Here is a 23,879-nt window from a genome sequence, read left to right as displayed (position 1 = left end):
AGCAAACTTTATTGGGAGATTATAAATAGTACCTTTTTAAAGGACGATAATATACCAGAAATAACATCATTTATTGATTGCAATGCGTGGATCGAACATTTTACCAACATTTTAAACCCAGATAGGATTATTCTAGAAACAGTTCTTCGGGTGGACTCTGCATGGCCGCCCATGTCCCTCGGAATAAACCTTGAGGAGGTATATGAGGGTTTGATTGATAGCAAAGGAGGGAAAACGCCGGGCCCAGATGGGGTCCCTGTAGACTTGTTTAAAACCGAAATGAACTCTGTGCGCCACTTTTAGCTAGGCTTTTTAATGTGGCAGCAGAAGGAAGCCTACCACCCTCATGGAGTCAGTCGGTAGTCATACCCCTTTTTAAGAAGGGGTCAAAATCCGAAGCGTGTAACGACCGCCCGATCTCCCTCTTAGATGCATCCATCAAAACCATGAGCAGGATAATGTTGAAAAGGCTAGAAACCTGGGCCGCTGAAAATGCAATTTTAACTAAAGTACAATATGGTTTTAGAAAAGGCTTGGTGACATTAGAGCAGTGTGTTAACCTGGATCTCATAATTAACAAATATACCACTGCTAAGGATGGATCACTGTTCCTCTGCTTTGCGGATCTGAGCAGTTCCTTTGATCTTGTGGATCACTCTATATTATGGCACATTTTAATCGACTTAGGTGCACCCAATGAAATTATACACTTTTTAGCTAGGCTTTACGAGAAACTATGGCGCCGCGGCCAGGGCGACTGACGCTGGAATCTGGGGATCAGGGTTCGATCCCCGGCTCCGGCGGCAGGTTAGCCCAGCACCATGTGACTCTGGGCAATAGCTTGCTTAATCTTCCTGACGGCCCCCAGCGCCTAGAGACCCTTACGGGTGATTGTGCGCTTTACAAATGTGGATTATTATTATAAAGTACGTTATGGACCCTTTGGTGAATGTACCCCCTCCCTTAAAGTTTCAAGAGGCATCCGACAGGGCTGTGTTTTAGCTCCTTTTTTATTTTCAATATTTATTAATCAGGTCGACTCAACTTTGAGCCGGATTCCTGCGGATGCACCACACATAGGAGGGAAGGCGGTCCCTATATTATTATATGCGGACGACGCTGTTCTAATATCACGCACACAGATTGGTCTACAACGACTTATTGACAATTTCATGATATTTATTGAAAGTAGGAAACTTAAGGTGAACAAAACTAAGACTTTTGTGATGACTTGTGGGAGAAAGGCCAAGTCAGCAAGCTCGAGTTTCTTTATTGACAAGGTTAAAATGCAACAAGTCAAAACTTTTTGTTACCTCGGGATTACATTCTCAGGGGATGGCAAATGGCAACATGAGTTCGATAATACAAGTTTAAAGATGAGCAGGAATACCAGTAGTATTTTTAGATTTTCCTCAAAACTGGGGGTCAGAAGTATAAAAGACATGATGGCAATCTACAACGTACGATGCACCTCATCGGCTTTATATGGTGCTGGTGTTTGGGGGCACCAACACAATCCAACTCTTCAAGGAGATGAAAATAAATTTCTTAAAAAGCTACTCTGCGTACCTACCTCGGCATCCACTGAATTAGTACATAAGGAGGTAGGAATCGAATATATCTCTGACATAGCCGCACTACGCCCCCTGCTGCTATGGCGCTCCATCTGGGCCAAAACAGAAACACAGTTTACGAAAGAGATTATTCGCGACTGCCTGAGGCTTGATCATGTATCCCGTATTTCTTGACTCAAATATATTTACTACTGGTACGATCTCCTGTTTGACTGTAATATTTTTCTTGAACCTGAGAATGTAGTCCTATTCTCCAAAAAAGAAATAAAAACAAGGTTTCTCATATATAAAAAGGAGAACCGTGAAAAGATGTCTGGAAAGTTATCCAGTTTGGCCTTTTACCGGGACCTACAATTGAATATTGGTTTTCAATCTTATCTCTCCATTGTGACTCGAAATTCTCACCGTTTTGTTTTAACGCGCTTAAGATTGGGTATTGCACCCCATCTAGTAGCTTTTCCTAAAATGAAAACCCGATCAGACTCTGTATGCCCATGTGACAACATTTCAAGACAGAGTTGCTGCCACTTTTTATTATTTTGTAAATTTTATTTTTCATACAGGAAATTTTATCTAAAACCTGTCTTCTTAAAAAACATGTTCGTTCCACAAAAATAGCAATGACCCTGTTATGTTCTTTGGAAAGCCCAGATATTTGCTTTTTTGTTGCGACATATATATTGAAATGTGCAGCTGCCAGGAAATCCATAGTCATCTGATATTATTTGACTGTGTTGAAGAAATTTGACCTGTCTGTACATTCGAAATTGTACGTATACTTTGATTTAGGGTATATTCTCTGGTAATTTCCTGGACTTATTACGAGAAGAAGCATTACATTTGTACGACACAATTTCTAATGTATTCCAGGGTTTTAACGCGATATATAAAAAAAAAATTGTATTGATTATTAGAAAAAAACTATGCTCATGAATTGTGTTAAAAGGATTTATAAATGAAATATCAATTTTTTAGGCTAACTGATGATTTTTATTAATTCATTGAAATGTTTATGTATTTGCCTTGCTTATATGGTTATGTCTTATAAACCGAATAAAGCATTTTAAACTGAACTGATTACGAGCTAGTGCAGGCTACCTATGGGTTGCTCCATAGGTTCTCACTACCTATGCTACGAAAGCATTCCGTGATGTATGCAAACCATGCCACTTTCCCTATACCCGGAAGTCCCAGTACCTCTTTTAACTCTTTCCTGAATTCAGCCAGTTCTGGGGTCGCCCACAATCGTTGCCAAGATATCAAGGGTCTACGGCCAATTTACTCCGCAATCGGTCTTACCCCTATGCCCAAGCGCAGTGGGATGAGTGCGGAGCTCAATGGGAGGCCGAAAAGCTGCCTGATAAAGTTATTCTCTGCTTTGATGATGTTTTCGGGTGACAGTGGCCCCACAGTTCAGCTCCGTACAAAGCAGCACCCCTTAATTGGGTGTTGTAGACCTCCATGGCCTGTCCTACAGGCTTATGAAATGAAATCCTATATAACGTGGCCCGCCCTTCTGCTGTCTGCACAAGATTGAGGCTCGATTTATACATTTGAGACCCCCAGTCCATTTTATCAGTTATGGTAAGACCTTGTGGTTCTGAAAATCTGGGCCCTGCTGTTGTCCCGGTATGGAGGTCCAATACCCGTGTCCCGAAACATCAACATACCATGACGAATTTGGTGTCAACAGACCGGTAATGACTAGGACATCTTCCTGTGGTTCTGAAAAATCTGGATTCATATTATAGTATTGGACTCGAGAATAAAAACTTTGTCGAAATAGGACGAATTTGGTATCAAAAGACCGAGAATGACGAGTACATCAAGTACATGTATTTTCGGCATATTCGAGTGACGATTTCACCTCGAAATCGTCATTTACCTCTAAACCCTTAGCTGCATGTTGCCCTCTACATAGGCCTTAATCCAGTTGAATTTGATTCCACAAGGACACATACTCCTTAATCGACTTCTCTCTGACCCCAGTACAAGTTAGAACCATTGCCCCAGGCCGAGCTCGTTAGGTCAGTTCCCTCCCAGTGGCCGGGCAAGATAGCATCTAAGCCCAACCAGCCATAAAACCATTTCAGCACGCACACCTGCCGTATCTCGCTCACATCTTTCTCCGCTCCTTCCTTCACTTGCTTTATGATGGGAAGGTGACCGTTTTTATTAGGGGTCCAGCGATATCTGATGAAATGTTGAGCCTTGCCGGATGATTTGTTATGAGCAGCACGACGTGAAATATGTACATGTCATCATGACTCTGCTTTTCTTTTGTAAACAGTAACCATAAATGAAATACCACGAATCCAAGGAATGTATTGCTCAAGGCTGAATATTAGGTATAAGAAGAGAAGCCCGACTTTGTGAAAGTGTGCAGTCTCCTGAATATACTTGTATCGTACTTCTAGGACCCTGTCACCTTGGTTGCAGCCAATAAACGAATCTTTGACTTCACCTGGAAGACTCTGAAGTTTCTGTAGGTCTGACTCAGGAGAACCCGAGGTCTCTGGTGTGTTGATCCCCTGGCACCGCTGGGTTACCGGTTCTGTACCGGTTCTTAAAAACCCAGTACCTCATTTGGCGCCCAGCGTTTGGGGCGATTCCAGTGGTACCAATCAGCCTGAAGATCGTGAGGAGCTTCGTGTGAAAATTCCGGAGGAGGGCCCACCACCTCATCGACCCCTGCATGTCGACGTGGTCCGAAGGTCTTTACGGCGAGGTTCCCCGCTTCTCGACGGCTACAAGGACTGCTGCCCTGGCTATCGCCCTGATGTTGGACCCTTGAAATTTTCGGTAGAGCAAAACGCTGAGACGAGTCTTCTGGTGAAGCCATCGATATTTTTCAGTTAAGTATAAGTGGAGCGTCTCCAAGTCCTTAGTTGGACTTACTTTGTGGTATCTTGGAGATACATAAAGGTTTTTATTGGTTCTTGCAAGCACCCTAACCGAAGGACTCGTGTTTTCACGAGCAATATCGTAATCGATAACTCCTTTGAAGTTTTGGAACTAGACTAGAGAGAAAGGATGCCTAGTCTTAGACTCGGGAATTGGTTTTGTCTTGGTAGTAATAATAGGGACTCCCGATTGGAGGACTCATGTCCGGTTCCTCCAGTTGGAACTCCGACTTACGAGCTGTACGTTAAACATGGGGTAGGCCCCATCGTTTACAACGAGGTATGGATTAAATACACTAGGAAAGATGGTGTTTTAAAATGGCCCCAATATGGTAGCTTTGATTCTGAAGTCTTAGACAACCTTGAAGTTAAACTCTTCAAAAAGAAAGCCCGGCCGGCGATGTTTGACTCTTTCCGCATATGGCGCAAAGAAGCCAAACAAAAAGAAATTAAATTAGCTAAGAAAAATAAGAGAGAAGGGGGACTTTCAGTAATGCAAGCTGCCGTGCAGTTTAAAGATAATGAGGAAGAGCAGATAAATGAGCAATTGCACAGGCAACGTAAAATGGCAATAGATAAGTGTTATCCAGTTTTGCCGTCTCTTCAGCAAGGGACAGTAAAAGAGCGTGAAAAAGACCAATTAATGTCGCAATTATTAACTTCGCCACCCCCCTATGCGCAGAATGCTACAGCACCCCCGCAACCTTTAGTTGCACAGACTGCGCCTCTGGCTCTTCCACAGCACTCACCAGCTGTTCTTCAGCTGGCTCCTACTTCTTCGGTGCAGCCTCCTCCAGGCCCACCGACCACTTCTGCTTCATCTATGTCTTCTACGATTTTGCCTACTGTACTTTCTACATCTCCTAATGCCCCTTCTATGATTTTGCCTAGTACCACATCTATTATTCCTCATACCTCTTCTGCCATCTCTGCACCCGCCTTATCTCACCCCGTTTTCTCATCTGTTTGTTCTTCCGTTTCACCTTCCCTTCGGCAGAAAATGGCCAGCACTGTTACTAATCTTCTTTTACCCCTTTTCGGGTCGCCTGCTACGACCCCTAACATAGGAAGAAGACAGTTGCGAAGTCAACTGCCCGATTATCAAGAGAGAGATTCCCTGAATAGTTTAGCTCGGAAATGGGTCATGGACACTGCAAAATATGATTTACAGTCTGTCATGGAAGTTTTCCATCAATGGGAAACAGCGACACAGAGATATGTGTTCGAACAGATGTGTGTTTTTCTTTGCGAGGATTTAGAAGATAATGATCAGGATTGCCTCCCACAAGAGATGTGTCGTATAAGGTTTAAGTTTAGTCTGGGTATGATTGTAGGTCCCGATGTGGAAGAAGCAGTTGGAATGCTATTATCATATCGAAGCAAGGGAAGTAGTTCTGGGTCACCATCGGAATCTAGTGCATCTAGTAGGAAAAAGGCACGACAATACCCTATGAGAGAAGTTCCCCCACAGTGGAGAGAGGGTGACGCGACAGCTGTCCCACCTGTCCTGCCCCACTTTCACCACGTATGGGTACATGTTCCATGGAAGCGAGCTGAAGTTTTAGCACTCAAACAAACACTACCAGATCCGCGTAAAAATCCTGCAGGGTACTATAAAGAATTGTCGCAAACTGCTGGATCATGTATAATGAATTTGGCCGATATCGATATGTTATTCGGGAACGTTGTTCCACAGCCTTTATGGGGAAAAATTCGTCATGTAGATCATGACCAGGAATTAGGTGACACATGGGCTAATATTACTGCTGCAGATGCACGACAAGTTGGTGGTGCCAAGCCTGAGCCTCTGATAGCGGAACTACCTGGTAGAATAGTAGATTACATGAAAACGATAATGCCTGCAATACGCGTAAATTGGGATAAGTTATCTGCATGCAAGCAAAAGAAAGAAGAAACTGTTTCAGATTTCTTCACCAGATTTGAAGAAACATTCATTGACCACAGCGGTCAAGATATGACCACAGAAGGTGGCCAGAGATTGTTTGTCGATAAATTTGTCCACAATCTGCTTCCAGATTTGTGTAGGAAATTAAAAGATTCGGAAAGTTCTTGGGCAGTCTCATCTTCAGCCCAGATATTAGCTACCGCACAGTACTATGAGAATAGAGACAAGGATGAGAAGGATAAAGTAGAGAAGAAAACTAGAGAACTCAAAACGAAGGTTTTGCTACAGCAAGCCTATCCGCCACGTGGTGGTGGTAATAAAAATAATAATGGTCCGAATCACTACCAGAACACTTTTCAGCAGCCTCAGAGGAACTTGCAGAGATTCGATTACAATCAAAACCGCGTAGGTCCCAACCAGTGTTTATACTGCAAACAAGAGGGTCATTACAAATATGACTGTCCTGCCCTGCCGCAACGTACAAATGAATTTTCTGGCGTAAGAGGTCGTGGTAGTCAGCAAGCGCCTAGAGGTAGAGGGCGTGGAAACACCCCTCAGGACGCACGTCCCCTTCCACCACAAAACTCTATGAACAGGTTTGACCAGCAAAATAACGTATCTGACAGGACAGCTCAATACTACGTCGATGAGTATTACACAGAAAATGAGCAGTGGGAGAATAATGATTGCTAGGACAGCCTTAGACAAGGAGAGGGAGTTGTTTCAGTTCCAGTAGATCAGAATGGACCTTACGTTGAGGTGATTACATCGGGTGTGTCAGAACCTTTTCTGTTGGATACTGGTGCTACAAAGAGTTCTATTATGCACTCTAAACTCCCTGGCGCACCTTTGTCTGGCGAAATGAACGTTTCCGTAGGTTTTTCTGGCGCCCCGGTTAGAAATCCGATTTCTGACCCTTTATCTCTTTCTGTTGGTCCTTGTGAATTCGAAGCACCCCTTATTTTGACAACAGGTTGTGGTGAAAATTTGCTAGGATTAGATTTGCTAAAAAGATTGTATGCGACTTTGTACTGTTCTCCCTCAGGAGTACAACTGACTTTAGGTAAGAAAGTGGTTTCTCCCATGTATTTGTCGAGAAATACGCTTCCAGCAGAATTGGCACTCCTTCCGGATATTCTTTGGGCTGCTGGTCCGAATGATGTAGGTCTTTTAGAAATTCCACCATATGTTGTAACATTGAAGTCGAATGTCAAAATGCCACGAATTCCCCAATACAGAATATCCAATGAGGGCGAAAAAGCTTTGCTAGCGATTGTTTACGAGTTGATTGAAAAAGACGTAATTGAAGAAACACGAGGCAATGTTTGCAATAGTCCTGTTCTGCCTGTTTTAAAACGAACTGACCCTTCTCAGCCACCTGTGTATAGATTCGTGATTGATCTTAGAGAAGTAAATAAGATAGTGGTGCCACAATTCCCAGTTGTCCCCGACATTACAACATTATTGACTATGATTCCAGCCTCTGCCTCCTGGTTTTCGGTGATTGACCTGAAGAATACTTTCTTCAGTATCCCGATTGCTGAGGAAAGCAGGGATATTTTTTCCTTTAGTTTAGGTGGTCGCAGCTTCCGCTTTAAACGCGCTCCTCAAGGCTACTGTGAAAGCCCCTCAATATACAGTCAAGCTCTGAAAAGTCAGCTTGACACAATGGTTTTGCCCAAAGGTGCCACTCTCGTACAGTACGTGGACGATTTGCTCATCGCTGCGGATACTGAGAAAATTTGTAAAATGGCCACGTTGACATTACTGCGTAATCTATGTGATCTGCATCACAAGGTGTCACTTTCCAAGCTTCAATATTGCCGACAAGAAGTGACCTACTTAGGTCATCTCTTATCGAAGGAGGGAAGGAAACTGACCCCAGAAAGAATTCAGGCAATAGCTAAATTGAATGTGCCAAGAACGCAGAGAGAAGTACGCGCTTTCTTGGGCATTACATCGTACTGTAGACAGTGGATTCCAAATTTTTCGTTATTAGCCAAACCCTTATTGGCACTAACGTGTACAAATACACCCAATCCCATTCCTTGGTCCGATGAGTGTCAGAAAAGTTTTCTCGAATTACGCACAGCATTATGTTCGGCCCCTGTGTTAGGTAACCCCAACTACAGTAAACCTTTCACATTATATGTCCACGAGAAGGAGGGCTGTGCATTGTCTGTGCTGACTCAGTTATACGGAGATAGACAGCGGCCATGCGCCTATTTTTCGTCAACTTTAGATCCGGTAGCACGAGCATTGCCAAGTTGTCTAAGGGCCACAGCAGCAGCAGCTGTTTCTATTCGACAGTCTGCAGGTCTAGTAATGAATAATACACTAATCGTGATGGTCCCGCATGCAGTAGACACATTGTTAAATAGGACCAAGACACAGCACTTAACTAGTGCTCGACTGTCCAGTTATGAATTGACGCTACTAGCGAGCCATGTGCACATCAAAAGGTGCAGTACTCTGAACATAGCCACATTGTTACCAATTACTGAGGAATCGGATGCTTCAGAACAGCACGATTGTTTCCTCAGAACAGAGGAAGAGACAAAAGGGAGAGTTGATCTACTCGATATTCCACTCGCTGAATGTGATGGTACATTATGGGTGGATGGTTCATGCTTTAAACTCCCAAATGGTAACGTGACTACAGCGTATGCTGTCACAACTCTGCACACAATCGTTGAAACTGCGCGAATACCACATGGTTCGGCTCAAGCCGCCGAACTCGTGGCGTTAATGAGAGCATGTGCGTTATCAAAAGGAATGAAAGTGACTGTCTATACCGACAGTCAGTATGCTTTTGGAGTGGCTCATAGTTTTGGTCGATTGTGGAGAGAACGTGGATTCCTGACTTCGCATGGAGCTAGGATTCAGCACGGTCAGTTGGTGAATGAGCTTCTTGAATCCCTGACGTTGCCCCTGAAAATAGCAGTTGTAAAATGTAGTGCACACAAGAAAGTGATTGATGATGTTGGTCGTGGAAATGCATTTGCTGATGAAACTGCTAAGGAAACTGCAAAGAATATGATGAGCCGAATGTATGTTGCGAGCCCAGAAAGATGGACTGGTGATGTTGGAATATGTGAAGACACGATAGAAAGTGTGAAGTCCATCCAAGCTGAGGCCACGGAGAAAGAGTTGAGCATGTGGAGAGAAAGTACAGGGAGAATGGATGCAAATGGTTGTTGGATTGAATCGGCAAAGCAACAGAGATGGTTGTTACCCGATGCATATGTGCCTGCAGTGGTTACAATGGCTCATGGGATGGCCCATATCGGCGCGAAAGGGATTTGCGAGTTGTTGGCCCCAGTGTGGAAGAATTCAGGGATTCCCAAGTGTGCAGAGAATGTTGTCAAGAATTGCATGGTATGTCTGAAGCACAATCCTGGTAGGGGAACCCCAACTCCAGCTGGTCATTTTGCACCTCCTACGTATCCGTTCGAGGTTTTGCAGCTAGATTTCATACACATGGAGAGGTGCAACAACTTAAAATATGTGCTCGTGGTTGTTTGTGCCTTCTCAAGATGGGTAGAAGCCTATCCCCTAAGGGACAATACTGCCTTGTCCACAGCGAAAGCCCTTGTGAAAGAGTTCTTCCCCAGGTTCGGAATGCCTAGAATGGTCTGGTCAGACAACGGAAGTGAATTTGTGGGTTGCGTGATGAAAAGAGTGTGTGAAGGGCTAGGCATTAGGCAGAAGTTCCACGCTGCAAATCACCCCCAATCAGCTGGATTAGTGGAATGTTACAATGGCACGCTTAAACTTAAATTGGCCAAAATCCAAGCGAGCACAGGTCTTAAATGGCCTGACGCTCTACCCTTAGCACTCCTATCCACCAGAATGACTGTGCATTCGCGAATGAAACTCAGCCCCTATGAAATAATCTTTGGTCGGCCAGCCAACATATGGGGAGTGCCTAGGCCCACGAAGTTTAGCGAGCTGCAACACCCCATTTTGCTTGACTATTTGTATGAATTGACGGCTAAATTGCGTATTTTATATCAACAGGTCCACAACACCTTGCCTCCGGTCTCTGAGACACCGGGTCACTCCATTGACCCCGGTTCCTGGGTGCTGGTCAGGAATTTCCAGAGGACAAGAAACGACCAGCCCAGATGGACCGGGCCACACCTCGTCCTCCTGTCTACAAGGTCGACTGTTAGAGTGGAGGGGAAGGCCAATTGGGTCCACGGGATCCATTGTAAGAAAATACCTTTCCCTCTGCCACATGACCAATGGGTCCGAACAGGAGGCACTGACTCAAAGCGCACAACTGATGAACGCGTAAAAGAAGCTAAACGTGATTGTGAAAGTGGGAAAATTTTTCAAGAAACTACGCCGCCATCAGAACAATTGAACTCTGTGGAACCTGAGCTACTATTTCCGGACCAGACAGTACCCGGGAAAAGACGCTACAATTTACGACCGAGAAAAACAGACTAAAGTAAAAGTGATTTATTTTATGATCCGAGAGAAAAACCTGTGGACTAATAAAAAAATAAGTTTTTTTCCAAAAAATCCTATTTTTGAAAGTGCAGATTCTCCCATCTAGGTAACTTGCTTATTTTTGGGTTTTTTCGAACCGCCATCCGGGTTCCGCTGCTAGGGTCGCGGTTGATTAAAGACTTTTGGGTGCAGCTGACGACAATAGGTCGCTGGTTCCAGTTGGTTCAAGGGAGTCACCCTAGACTGACGGAAGCATCCTTTAGCAGAAACAACCTACCGCCGCGGGCAGCACCTTAGAGAGAATGGAGTTTCCTGATGTGGAGAGAACTGCCAAACAAATGAACTTTAAGCAGAGACTTTTGAAAACAATGAGAAAGAAAATTTTTATAATAATGTGTATTTTTATGCTATTTAGCGTAATGGTCTTTTTGATAAGCTATGTTTTATTCTCTTTTCATGTGACATTCACGCCCACTACCTCACCCATACCTCCCCCTACTGTTTCCTCTCATTCTTTCCACTCTTTGCCTGACCACGAATCAAATAGGAGATTAGAGTTCATTAATAACTCCTTCGTTCAGCTATTACACCAACACCAACTTGTGATGAACACAACCAACTGTTGGGTGTGTGGTCTCATGCCCCACACCACGGATAGAGGTATCCCCTATTTGGTCCTACCATTTAGTCGCAATGGGTCAGTATGGGCATATAGGACAATGTTCATATATGCACGAGAAATCCAACCCCTACGTTCGGTAAAAGACAACCTCAAGACTAGCGCCCTAGTCAAGGGTATAGTTGACATGATCAAGGTAGTAACTTCTTACGAAGATACCCCGGATGATGAGATACTTGCATATGTAGGTTGGAATGTGACCGGATATGGCACTACAGTAAGTGAGAAACAGCAAACCAAGAGATCGTCCCCAATCTGGATCGTACCCCATCAAGGTCACCTGTGTCTGCAAGGTATTGGTAAGAATCCCAGAGCTCAGCTAGGGAAGAGTGTCTGTACAGAAACGTATGTTTTTGGATCTCAGACTTCCCCTGCCTTTTTAGCCGCAAAGGGTACTTATTTTATCTGCCATGATAGAGCCTATACATGGTTGCCCCCTGACTTCTCGGGCTCATGTTTTGTTTCATTCCTGTTACCTCCCACCTACACAGCAGCGGCGGATTACCATCGGACAAGGGTAGTTCGAGGTGTTTTGAGTAAAGAAGACACTGCAGGTCAAGAATTTGGTGACTTTGCAATGGGTGTTCTGCCGTTCTGGGGAGCCATGGTTAACAGCAGAAACATAAGGCAATTGACAAGGGTAGTTGAATCCACCGTGATTGAAACTGCTGGTGCCCTTAGTAACCTGACTGCTGAGCTCCAGTCGGATCGACTGATGACCCTTCAGAACCGGGTCGCTTTGGATGTAATACTTGCGGACCGGGGTGGAGTATGCAAATTGATCCAGTCCAGTTGTTGCATTTTTATTCCAAATATGCTCCAACAGTGTACGGGGCCATCTCCAAACTACATAAGATTTCCGAATATATTCATGTGGATAAAGGAGATTGGTCATTAATGGGATGGTTCTGGGGACTGATATCTGCCTGGGGATGGAGAATTCTGATGGTCATTGGGATGGTCTTAGCCATTCTTTTCCTGTTCTGTCTATGCATACAGTGTGCTCCTGCAATATGTGGCCTCTGTGCTACATCATGTGTAAGGAAGCCTGTGTCAAGACATGAGCTCAGCACTAGAATGATGTTGCAGCAACATCTCAATGACTTTAGGAATATAGATCTGGACTCAGATTGACATGAGGATAGATTAATTGCCTATGTAAGGGCAAAAGGAGGGTCTGTGGTTCTGAAAAATCTGGATTCATATTATAGTATTGGACTCGAGAATAAAAACTTCGTCGAAATAGGACGAATTTGGTATCAAAAGACCGAGAATGACGAGTACATCAAGTACATGTATTTTCGGCATATTCGAGTGACGATTTCACCTCGAAATCGTCATTTACCTCTAAACCCTTAGCTGCATGTTGCCCTCTACATAGGCCTTAATCCAGTTGAATTTGATTCCACAAGGACACATACTCCTTAATCGACTTCTCTCTGACCCCAGTACAAGTTAGAACCATTGCCCCAGGCCGAGCTCGTTAGGTCAGTTCCCTCCCAGTGGCCGGGCAAGATAGCATCTAAGCCCAACCAGCCATAAAACCATTTCAGCACGCACACCTGCCGTATCTCGCTCACATCTTTCTCCGCTCCTTCCTTCACTTGCTTTATGATGGGAAGGTGACCGTTTTTATTAGGGGTCCAGCGATATCTGATGAAATGTTGAGCCTTGCCGGATGATTTGTTATGAGCAGCACGACGTGAAATATGTACATGTCATCATGACTCTGCTTTTCTTTTGTAAACAGTAACCATAAATGAAATACCACGAATCCAAGGAATGTATTGCTCAAGGCTGAATATTAGGTATAAGAAGAGAAGCCCGACTTTGTGAAAGTGTGCAGTCTCCTGAATATACTTGTATCGTACTTCTAGGACCCTGTCACCTTGGTTGCAGCCAATAAACGAATCTTTGACTTCACCTGGAAGACTCTGAAGTTTCTGTAGGTCTGACTCAGGAGAACCCGAGGTCCCTCGTGTGTTGATCCCCTGGCACCGCTGGGATACCGGTTCTGTACCGGTTCTTAAAAACCCAGTACCTCATTCCCTATGCATTTGCGTCATGATTGAGGGATGCCAACACCCTTACTCCATCGTTTTCGTTCCGACCCCTTGGACTCCATTTTGTAAACGGCATCCGTCTCGTGTCTTGCCCTCATGATAAGTCAATTAAGTAAGGCCGAGTCTGATCTAAAAAGACACGTCCTCCTTTCCTTGACTTCCCCCTGACCTGTCCCAACTGACTCCATTGCCTCCAGCCAAACCTGTTTGGGCAGCTCCTCGCCCAGTGGCCGAATACGATAGCATCGATGCATAACATGCCACAAACCATTCACTACATCCAGATCATGTTTTCTACACACACACACCTGTCCACGCACCCTGTTTATGGCCGGTTTTATGACTAGGAGGTGCCTTTCTTTATTGGGGTTTCGTCGATATCTGATGGGAGTTCCGGGCCTGGCCGGGTAATCTATCACAAATTGGACGTCTAAAATATGGGCTTGCCTACATGACTTCGCTCTTTTGTATTATTGTAGAAATATGTGTATAGCCATATCATAAACTCAAGAATTCTTGCTTGCAGCTATTATTTTTGTATATAAGGAGAAGGCTGGTTCTGTAAAAACGAACAGTCTCCTGAGAACACATGACCCGTGCTGTCGTGCTTCTAGGACACCTGTTACTTGGTAGCTACTAATAAAACTTGATCTCTGACTGTGACTAGAAGACTCCGTGTTTCTGTGGTCCGGAACAAGGGAGAACTCAGAGGTCTTCGGGTGTTATCCCCTGGCACCAACGGGTTCCTAAAAACCCGTTACCTCAACCTAAATAATGAAAACCGGTTCCTCTCCAGATGAATGCCGTTCATATACGGATTGGGACGGAATGAACGAACCGGAGTGAAGACCAAGTACTTGGTCTTCTGTATATTGATCTCCAGCCCCCGCTTCTACAAAAGATTCCAAAGCCATCAACGATCCGCTGGATATCCATCGGAGACTTACAAAGCAGAAGAGTGTCATCGGCAAACATCATTGCCGGCACCTTTCTGTGCGCTAGCTTCGGGCGTCTATGCCTTTCATCCCATTGAATACCTCAACCAATGCATTGATGTAGAAGCAGAACAGGGTAGGGGCGAGCACACAGCCTCATCCGACACCTCCGTTGACTGGGATTGGCGCAGCGAGTTCCCCACGCTTACCATATCTAATTTGGGGTTATTTCTCTCCATGTAACCTCTTTAACATATTCAGAAGAGAGCGGGGAACCCCAAGATCACTTCGGACCACCCAAAGTACATCCCTTGGTGGGAAACAGCCCTCACAATTAAGCCATCACCCAGCATGCAATTACAACGCAGTCGTTACAATGACCGCATTGTAACAACGCATACCATTACCCCGCAAGTCGAAACGACGACTTGCGGAGGGGGGGGGCGAAGGTTTTGGATTTAAAATCCAGCACCGTCCTTACTGTCCGCACAGACTGGAATTGGAATAGTAAATTATACTATTCCAACATCCAGCACACCCTCCGCAAGTCGTTGTTCCGACTTGCGGGGTAATGGTATGCGTTGTTACAACGTTGTAACAATCGCTTTGTAATTGCATGCAGAGTGAAGGCATGCGTGACAAGGAGGTATATTCTCCCTTGACACCAAGTGAAAGTGGTTTTATATAAGCTCTGCACAACACTGCACCGTTTCCCATACTGTACCATTCACAGGCACACACCCACCCCGAGTATGCATATAGCACACACACACTGCACGGTACTGCACCCTTCCCGTACTATATCATTCACAGGCACCCACTGCTGGACCCGGCCACATGGCGTGGTCCTACCCCTCCCGCATGGCGGGCCCAGGACGATATCCGCCCTCCACCAGACCTCGGGCAGCCCCTTCGGCCCGATCCTGCACGCCCCAACACCACAGGGCCGGTTACCACCCCGGTCCTCCACCGCAGGCCTGACCCCAGCGTAGGCCCATCACGACCTAAGCACGAGGCCGTGCCCGACTCCATCTTGGGCCTACCACGTCACAACCACGTGGCCTCGGCCCCAGCCCAGGCCCCAGCGAAGTCCCGACAGCGAGGCACCAAGATCCACCCAGGTGGTCGAGTGGCCACTCGACAGATCCCGGAGGAAGAGGAGTTTCGATGGCCCTCCAGCCGTCCCCGGACGCCTGGTATCGATCGCCCTCCGGCCTCCCTGGGCGCTGGTTCCACCCCCCTGCTGGGTGTCTGGACACCTTCATCCCGGCCCCTCTGACCCCCAGGCGCGAGGGTCCGGACTTCAAAGACCTCCAGACCTATATCTGGGCCAGCCCTGGATTAGGTCTTCAGTTGTATCCTGGACTGGAAGCCCTGCTGACGCTGTCACGGCCGACACCAGACGAACTCATCCTCCCCGTAACCCGGCGACCTTCTGAGAGCCTGCTGGCGCTGCCGCAGCCTACCTTGCTGAAACCTCCGAGAGCCTGCTGGCGCTGCCGCGGCCTACCTTGCTGAACCTTCCGAGAGCCTGCTGGCGCTGCCGCGGCCTACCTTGTTGAACCATCTGAGAGCCTGCTGGCACTGCCGCGGCCTACCTTGCTGAACCACCCGAGAGCCTGCTGGCGCTGCCGCGGCCTACCGTGCTGAAACATCTGAGAGCCTGCTGGCGCTGCCGCGGCCCCCCCCCTTGCTGAGACATCTACGAGCCTGCTGGCGCTGCCGCGGCCTACCTCACTGAACCATCCTGCAAGCCTGCTGGCGCTGCCGCGGCTCGACCTCTCGGAACCCCCCAGCTCGAGGATTGAGAGCCCAGCGTAGGGTATCCCTTCCTCCACCCAGAGTAAGACTGTCCCGCTACCTTACCCCCTTTTTCGAGACTTTATAGATCCCGTGATCTGCTTGTACATACTGCCAAGAACCCGCAACCTTTTATTATCTATAAAAGCTTAAGACCTTGACCTCTTGTGTGGTGTCCATCTGTAGTGTTGTGATTACTCTGCTGTACGATCCTAGGAGAGGACCCTCATTCAGGAGGCCTCTCGGTAAACGCTCGGCTACTTCTCGACTGAGAGGTGGACCTAGGGGTAGTCAGTCAGACATCTTCTGCCTCCCCCGGGGTCGCCTTTCTAACATTGGTGGCAAGCGCTGGGATCCGAGCCCACGTAGATCGTACAGAGAGTAGTTCGCTCACTACTAAGAAAAACCCACTGCGACCATGAGCACAGAATTCCAGAAAGAGAGAATGGAAGACTACAGTCACAAGGCGCTAAAGCAATTCTGCAAAGACCTAGGCATCGCTACCACTGGCTTAAGCACCAAAGAAGACTTTAAATCGGCCCTGCAGGCCTGGGTGGACGCCGGCGAGGCGCCACCCCCGAGGGAAGATAACCCGGGCCCGAACGGAGGCCCGGAGGCTGCGACGAACCCAGTGGGAGGGAGACCCGCGAACCCAGTCACGGGCCTCTCCCACGAAGATGCCCGAGAATGAGAGAAGAACCGGCTCCACGAGTTGGAGCTCGCTCGACTCAGACCAGAAGGAGAGATCCAACTGGCAGAAAGGAAGTTAGCCCTCGAGCAGCTACGGCTAGAAGGAGACCTGGAAGAAAAGCGAAGACAGAGAGATCTCGAGGAGAAAAAACTCATGCTCGAGCACCAGCGCGTCCTCAAAGAAATGGAATTTAAAGCCAAGGCCAACGAGACTGGCCTCTCCGGGGGGAAGGCCTCACCTCCCCCGGTGGACACAAAGGTACATATACCCAAGGATGTCGTCAAAGAGTACTATAAGAACGACGACATCCAACAGTGGTTCAAAGCCTACGAGGTCGCCATGACCGCCCATCGAGTACCCCTCAAGGACTGGGGCGCCGGCCTGTGGGGGAAGTTTATCAACGAAGGGAGAGACGCCCTGCTGGAGCTCCCTGATACCGAGATGACCTCGTACGAGCACATGAAGACCGCCCTCCTCACTCGCTACGGACTCACCCCAGAGATGCACCGGCAGCGATTCCGAGACTGCAAAAAAATCCCCGGTACCACGTGGGTGGAGTACGTGAACTATTACAGCAGAGCCTTCGAGGGGTGGACTCGGGGCTGTCAGGTCACCACCTACCAGCAGCTGGTCGACCTCATTCTGTGGGAACATCTATCCAATAACTGCTTCGTCGAACTCCGGCAACACCTCCTCGACAGCAAACTGACTGAGCCACGAAAACTCGCTGTCGAGGCGGATAGATGGGCGAGCACCCGAGTCGCTCGGGGTCCGACGGAAGACTCCGGCCGGGGATCACCGGGAAACCACCGACCCCGAGGCAGCAGGGTAGGCCAGAGCCGGGGACGGGACGCCCCCCAGGGGTCATCCCCTGCCTCCACGTCGCCACCCTTGGGCCAGAGAGGGGGCCCACCAGCCAAACCCGGGCCCCGCCCGAATGTTACGTGCCACAGATGCCAGCAACAGGGTCATTACGCGAATGACCCCCTCTGCCCGATGAACCAGCGACCCGGCACCACCGGTCCTCCAGCCCGCCAGATAATGGCCGCGGCCCTGGGTGAAGAAGGAAGTGAGGAAGAGGACAACGGCCCGAGCAGGCCGAGTGGGAGCCCGCCGCCATGACCTTAGCCTGCCTGGGGACTCACGATCTGATCCCCCGAGGCCCGATCCTCGGCAACACCCAGAAATACCGCCAGTGGGTCACCATCAATGGTCACCGCACCGAAGCCCTCCGTGACACCGGAGCCAGCGTGACAGACGTCCGCTGCCATTTGGTGACCCCCGAACAGATCCTTCCTAACGTCCTGTGCCCAGTCCGGTCCGCAGACAACTCAGAGACTTTGTGCCAGATGGCCCGCATCCCCTTCGAGTGTGGGGGGGGGGGGGGGGGGGGGAGTGTCGGGCATGTTAAAAGTGACTGTCCGCAACGATGCCCCCGTGGACTGCCTCCTTGGGAACTACCTAGAAAGTTCCCCATGGGCGGGCGTCGAAAGAAGAGAGCACCTAGGGATGCTAGGCCTTCCCGAATGGGTCTGCGCGACCACCCGTTCCATGTCCGCCCGAGCCTCCACCCCAGCGGGGGAAGCTCCGACCGAAGAGCCGGAGTGGCCCGCACCGCCGCCACCCGTCATCCCCGAGGACCCTGACCTTGAACACGGCTCCCAAGAGCCCGAGCAAGAAAATCTCCCAGAGCTCCAACACCTCCCTGAACTCGCTAAATGGCGCCAAGAAGGGGGTCCCACTCGCGAACAGTTCCGGCAGGAGCAGAAAACCTGCCCCTCCCTTGAGGGGGTTCGACAGCAAGCCGCTACACAGGCCGCGGGAGACCCCGCGGGGTCCCACTGGGTCTATTGGGACAACGACCTTCTCTACAGTGAGCAGAAGATTGCCGAACTAGGGGCCAGCCGGGTGCTGGTCGTGCCCCTCCGATTCAGAGACTTCCTCCTAAACTTAGCACACGATGTGCCCCTCGCCGGGCACCTGGGGCAGGACAAAACTTACAGCCGCCTGGTGACCCATTTCTACTGGCCGAAAATGCAGAACAATGTGCATAACCACTGCAGGACCTGCCCTACCTGTCAAGCCAGCGGAAAGAGCGGGGGGAAGGTGAAGGCCCCACTCCAACCTTTTCCCGTGGTCACCACCCCCTTCGAGCGAGTAGGAATAGACATTGTAGGGCCCCTGGACCCTCGCACCTCGCAGGGGCACCGCTTCATCCTCGTCCTGGTGGACCATGCGACCCGCTATCCCGAAGCCATCCCCCTCCGAACCATCACAGCCCCCGTGGTGGGCCGAGCCCTCATGAGAATCTTCTCCCGAGTCTGCTTCCCCCCGAGAGGTCGTGAGTGATCGGGGCTCCAACTTTATCTCGAAGCATTTGCGGTCCCTATGGCAACAGTGCGGAGTCGCCTATAAGTTCACCACCCCGTATCATCCCCAAGGCAATGGACTAGTAGAACGATTTAACAGAACACTGAAGGGAATGATCAAGGGCCTAGAAGAGCCACTCCGGCGCAAGTGGGATGTCCTGCTGCCCTGCCTCCTGTTCGCCTACCGAGAGGTACCCCAGAAGTCCTTGGGGTTCAGTCCGTTTGAACTCTTGTACGGACACCCGGTCCGAGGCCCCCTCAGCCTGGTCAAGGAAGGCTGGGAGACGGCAGTCCGAGACGCCCCGCCTGATGTCTACCGGTACCTCCTGACACTCCGCAACCAGCGGGGTAATGGTATGCGTTGTTACAACGTTGTAACAATCGCTTTGTAATTGCATGCAGAGTGAAGGCATACGTGACAAGGAGGTATATTCTCCCTTGACACCAAGTGAAAGTGGTTTTATATAAGCTCTGCACAACACTGCACCGTTTCCCATACTGTACCATTCACATGCACACACCCACCCCGAGTATGCATATAGCACACACACGCTGCACGGTACTGCACCCTTCCGGTACTGTACCGGTCACAGGTATGCATAGACTCAATGTATGCATATAGTGAAGGAACTCTCCAACCCTAGTGCCAACACCAACGACGTACCGATCCCTCGCAAGATCTGAGCGACTCACTGGGCAACCTTCTTCCATCGCAAGATCGCCGACATTCACGACAGCTTCAACACCCCATCCACCCCGAGCGCTACAGACCCCACCCCGAACATCACCTACACCACTCAGCTGACCTCCTGGACCCACGTAAACGACGACGAGACACACAAGGTCATGAACTCCATCCACTCAGGATCACCGTCAGACCCCTGCCCACACCACATTTTCAACAAAGCGGGCGCAGCCATCGCGGAAGGTCATCAACATCTCCTTCGACACAGCAACATTCCCGGAAAGCTGGAAGCACCCCGAAATCAACGCCGTCCTCAAGAAGCCCATGGCGGACCCCAACGAGCTCAAGAACTTCCGGCCCATCTCCCTTCTCCCCTTCCCAGCGAAAGTCATCGAGAAAATCGCCAACCAACAGCTGACCCGCCACCTTGAGGAAAACAACACCATAGAACCATCCCAGTCCAGATTCAGACGGAACCACAGCACCGAGACAGCCCTCCTCGCCGCCACAGACAAAATCAGGCACCAACTGGACGACGGCGAAACTTCAGCCGTCATCCTCCTGGACCTGTCGGCAGCCTTCGACACGGTCTGTCCCACACACTAAGAACACGCCTCCAAGAAGCCAGAATCCAGAAGAAGGTCCTGGACTGAGCATGTCGTTCCTCTCCGGCAGAACCCAGCGAGTCCGCCTCCCACCCTTCCGATCCGAAGCCACCGACAACATCTGCGGCGTACCCCAGGCCTACTCCCTCAGGCCGACCCTGTTCAACGTCTACATGGCCTCCCTTGCATGAGTGGCCCCCCCAGCACAACCTGAACATCATCTCTTACGCCGACTTCACCCAGCTCATCCTCTCCCTCACGAAGGACCCACACACCGCCAAGACCAACCTCCACGAGGGAATGAAGGCCGTCGCCGACTGGATGAGGAGCAGCCGCCTGAAGCTGAACTCGGACAAGACGGAGGACCTCATGCTCGGCCCCAAACCCTCTGCGAGGGACGACTCCTGGTGGCCGACCACACTGGGAACAGCACCGACACCCACGGACCACGCGATCTAGGATTCATCCTCGACTCCTCACTCTCCATGTCAAAACAGGTCAACGCCATCTCCTCCTCTTGCTACAACACCCTCTGCATGCTTCGCAGGATCTACAAGTGGATCCCGATCGATACCAGAAGAACGGTGACCCAAGCCCTCGTCAGCAGCAGGCTGGACTACGGCAACACACTCTACGCTGGAATCGCGGTCAAGCACCTGCAACGACTACAACGCACCCAAAACGCCTCCGCCCGACTGATCCTCAACGTCCCCTGCCACAGCCACATCACCTCCCACCTGAGAGACCTACATTGGCTCCCCATCAACAAGAGGATCACCTTCAAGCTCCTCACCCACGCATAGAAGGCACTCCACAACACCGGACCAGCCTACCTGAACGACAGACTCAACTTCTACACCCCCACCCGCCATCTCTGCTCCACCAGCCTCGCCCTCGCTGCTGTCCCCCGCATCCAACATACATCCTCCAGCGGCAGATCCTTCTCCTTCCTCGCCGCCAAGACCTGGAACTCGCTCCCCACCCATCTGCGACAGACCCAAGACCTGCTCACCTTCAGAAGGCTCCTCAAGACCTAGCTCTTCGAGCAGTAGCGGCACCCTCCCCCCCCCAAGCGCCTTGGGACCCTCACGGGTAAGTTGTGCGCTTTACAATTTCACTGATTGATTGATATAACATACACACGCTGCACGGCACTGCACCCTTCCCGTGCTGTACCGTTCATAGACTCAGTGGATGTATATAGCATGCACGCACTGCACAGCACTGCACCATCCCCATACGGTGCGGTTCAAAGGTATGCATAGACTCACTGTAGGCATATAGCATATACGCACTGCACCTTCCCGTACCGTTCACAGGTATGCAAAGACTCAATGTATGTATATAGTATACGCACGCCCCACCGCACTGCACCCTTCCCATACTGTACTGTACTGTTCACAGGTATGCAAAGACTCAATGTATTATATAGCATATGCACGCGTTCACAGGTATGTATGCAACCAGCACACGTATAACCCACACGCACTGCGCAGCACTCCTCACTAACTTGATGTAGGCCAAGGGTGAGTTAAGCACACAGCAGCGGAACTATAAGTGAGTGAGCCTGTGGCCTCACTCCAGTGACACATGTGACAAGGGCACGTTCACTCGTACTGATCACCACACGGTACGCTACCGCCACCGCGCTCGTGCGGCTCAACACTACGAGGGTAGCGCAATGGACGCCCCTCCTGGCCGACCACGAGCGCACTCCGCGAGACAGACCCATGTCATGGTGCACACGCATGATGCGTGTTCACCCATGACACCAACAATCCAGACATCAGAACGAATGGGGCACTCAGGGCAGGGATACACCACCCATGCCCATCACCATGTGAAGGACTTTACCGCCCACCACAAGTAGACCCTGCGTGCACAGCGCGTGCACGAGCGCCGCGGCGACAGTAAAGGCTGACCGTCTAACTGACCGCGCTGGGGTCAAAGGACTGACCTCTGAACAGGACACAAACAGGAGAAGGAACACGCGATGAGGGCACTTTTCATATGTGAAATAGTTCCCCTGCGCATTCTGAAGGAAGCACTTCCTGGAAGGCGGATTGATACGCCGAGCAGCCAATAGGATACAGTGTTACTTCTCTGGGTGGAGCCAAAGCCCCCTTTGGGTTTCACAAACCTGAAACAATAGGTCTCTCGAGGGCCCGCTGTCTGGCCAGACCCACTGGGCAATCTCAACAAAGGGGCGCGGTCCTGCACCGCCCTGGGCCAGTTCACACCCTGACCCTGGCGCCTTGTAGTGCCAAGAGGCGACTCAAAGCACTTTATAAAATCAAAACATAAACAGAGTGCAGAACCGGGCACAGGGCCCGAGACACCCTTGAGATGACAGGCCTGGCAGGGAGAGCGAAGAGACAGACAGGAGAGGGTCAGAGGTGAGAGGCAGACAAGGGAGGGGAAGAGAGGGACAGAGAGACGGAGGGAGACAGGCAGGAGGAGTGGAAAGAGAGGGAAGGCTAGGTGGGGGCAAGAGACCGGTACTTTTGAGACAGTCGCCCCCCCCCCCCCCCCCTGGTCCTACCTGCTCGGGGGTCACATCTCCCCGGAGGTCCAGCTCCTCTTGGGGCCCCCCCGTGTTCGCTGGGGGCCCATGGCCTGGGTCCTTGGGGGCGGTGCTCAGGTGTGCCCGCGGGGGGAGGGGGCCCCCATGCCCCGAGGCCTCCTGTGCCCCCCCTTCCGTCCGCTCAGCTGCCCTTGGGTCTGGGGGCCGAGGCTGCTCTCTGGGGTTCAGGCGCCTCTAGCGCCTCCTCCTCCTGGTGGTCAGGTGGGCGCTATGCCAGTGAGCCCAGCTGCTCCTCGGCTGCTGGGGGCCGAGGCAGCTCTCCTGGGGCACCGGCCCGTCTGGACTGGAGGTGCCTCGAGGCCTCTAGCGCCGCCTCCTCCTTGTAGGCGCTATGCCTGTGCGCCCAGCTGCTCCTGGGGCCCCTGTCCCGGTGGCCCTGGGTCCCCCTCGGTTCTGGTGTCTCTGTGGCTCCTGGGGGCCTGCAGGGGGCCCCTTCCTGTCCCCGGTGTGGCCCTGTGTGTCCGATGCTCCGGGGCCCTCACCCTCCTCCCTGGGCCTCTCCTCCTCGGCTCTGGGGGGTCAGAGGGTCCCCTCTCCCGGTGGCCCTGGGTCACCCCTCGGTTCTGGTGTCTCTGTGGCTCCTGGGGGCCTGCAGGGGCCCCTCGTGTGTCCTCCCGGTCCCCGGTG

The 23,879-nt window shown here is 50.2% G+C and overlaps 1 protein-coding gene across 1 annotated transcript in view; it reads right to left on the bottom strand.

The window, feature by feature from the left end:
* Window positions 1-23,313, bottom strand: part of LOC144770983 (uncharacterized) — a 335,407-nt gene extending 312,094 nt beyond the window's left edge. The window contains exon 1 of the mRNA XM_078655850.1: window positions 23,211-23,313. The gene's annotated coding sequence lies outside the window, so the exon portion shown is untranslated. The remainder of the gene's footprint in view (window positions 1-23,210) is intronic.
* Window positions 23,314-23,879: the final 566 nt, after the last annotated feature.

The sequence above is a fragment of the Lissotriton helveticus genome, chromosome 7 (genome assembly GCF_964261635.1).
Source record: "Lissotriton helveticus chromosome 7, aLisHel1.1, whole genome shotgun sequence".
Lineage (NCBI taxonomy): Eukaryota > Metazoa > Chordata > Amphibia > Caudata > Salamandridae > Lissotriton > Lissotriton helveticus.
The sequence above is the reverse complement of the archived record's forward strand: the minus strand, read 5'-3'. Positions and strand labels throughout refer to the sequence as shown.